We start from the raw sequence: 1,601 nt of genomic DNA, 5'->3' as shown, positions 1-1,601 counted from the left end.
GTGAATGATTTGGAGACGTTTACAGGTTAGAATGTTTATTAATTTCAACGGAGGAACTGGCTAATGGTTTTAATGTTAGGCCCATAAGCAGACTATGTCCTAGAATCTAGATTAACACATAGGCTACAATTATTCTAGACATGTACACAATGGGACAATTTTCACCGGAAAACATCTTTCATGGCGGCGCACTCGCGTAATGATATAAAATGTAATGTTGAAACGTTAATAAATTTCAATAATTTAAATCGATTATTACATTTGTAAAAACAGGAAAATATTGAACATAATATGAACTGGTAAAGAATGCTGTAGTAAATAATATACACAATGGCCTTATTGACTTCATTAATATAAGTAGGAAGAAGGAGCTTTTTCTTACTAGATGAATACCAATTGAGCCCCAACATAGTTTCCAGATGGAGTGGAGTTCTTCAAATAAGGGGGTATTAATGCCATGGGAGAAAATTTTGAGGGATATACTGTTTGGAGATTTCGGGATAAGATACTGACCGATCTAAAGTGGAAACATATAAGCTACTAAACTAGTGTAAACTATTTTTTAGATGGAAAAATGGAGACATTTTTTGGTTGCGTACTCTTTACTTTTGGAGTGATTCTTCTCAAAAACTCTATAATTTTGCAATTTCATACTCTTTAGGGGTTTTATCAAGCTGGCATCTGGCAACATTGACCCAAAAGTCGTTGAAACAAGCCGTTTTCGACGTAGAGTTTAATGCACAGAGGTCGATTTAAAATTCACTGTACACAGTAGGGACACATATATAATTTAGTGTTTAGAATTTCGGTAGCGTGAATTATGTGTGAGTGGCGAATGTAACGTAATATAAGTACAAAATCTGTACCAAAAATCGCACAATAATGATTTGATTTGTAGCAAATGTGTTGTTTCAAACGGTATGGGGACCGCTACGCTCATGAATTGCGAGGTCTAGGAAGAATTTTCCATATATGCTGTTGAGAAAACCTGATGCTTACCTCTACGCTTGATGCAATACACGATGCTCACTATAATGGGTATAATGAGCCAACTGAGCCCAATACCAACGCCAAGGAGCATGCTTTTCACACTCTGGATCAAGGGTTCTGGAATGGAAATAGATCTGGGGCCTTAGATGTTTTACCATTGTCAACGTTAAGAGATAACAAAAAATATGGAAGTAATGTTTTCTAGCGATAACCGCAGAGAAAGTTAACAAATAGATATGAGAAGTAGAATAGAAAAGTTGTCGAAAAGCAACTTGTCTGGCCTCTGGTTAACGGGCATGAATGTGGGAACGGAGTTTATTGCTGTTGAAAACGCTAACATATTAGACGCTAGAAAGGCCATCTTATCTAAGCGACAATTAGTAAACTTTTAACTATAGCGATTTAAAGTTTTTGATTTTAACAAGACATATTATAACAATTTACATTATAAAATAAAGTCTAACACCCTTATTCATAAACGTTATTTATCTAAGTACGGATCATTGCTGTGAAAACTAGACTGTTTCTCTGCTTTGTTTATCTGACAGCTTGCTCTTTGTTGAGCTTATCTTGCAGCCAACAAGATTCAAGTTGTACCTCGATATTAGCCA

Source organism: Manduca sexta, unplaced genomic scaffold, assembly GCF_014839805.1.
Source record: "Manduca sexta isolate Smith_Timp_Sample1 unplaced genomic scaffold, JHU_Msex_v1.0 HiC_scaffold_4014, whole genome shotgun sequence".
Classification (NCBI taxonomy): Eukaryota; Metazoa; Arthropoda; class Insecta; order Lepidoptera; family Sphingidae; genus Manduca; species Manduca sexta.
This window is presented reverse-complemented; position numbering follows the sequence as displayed.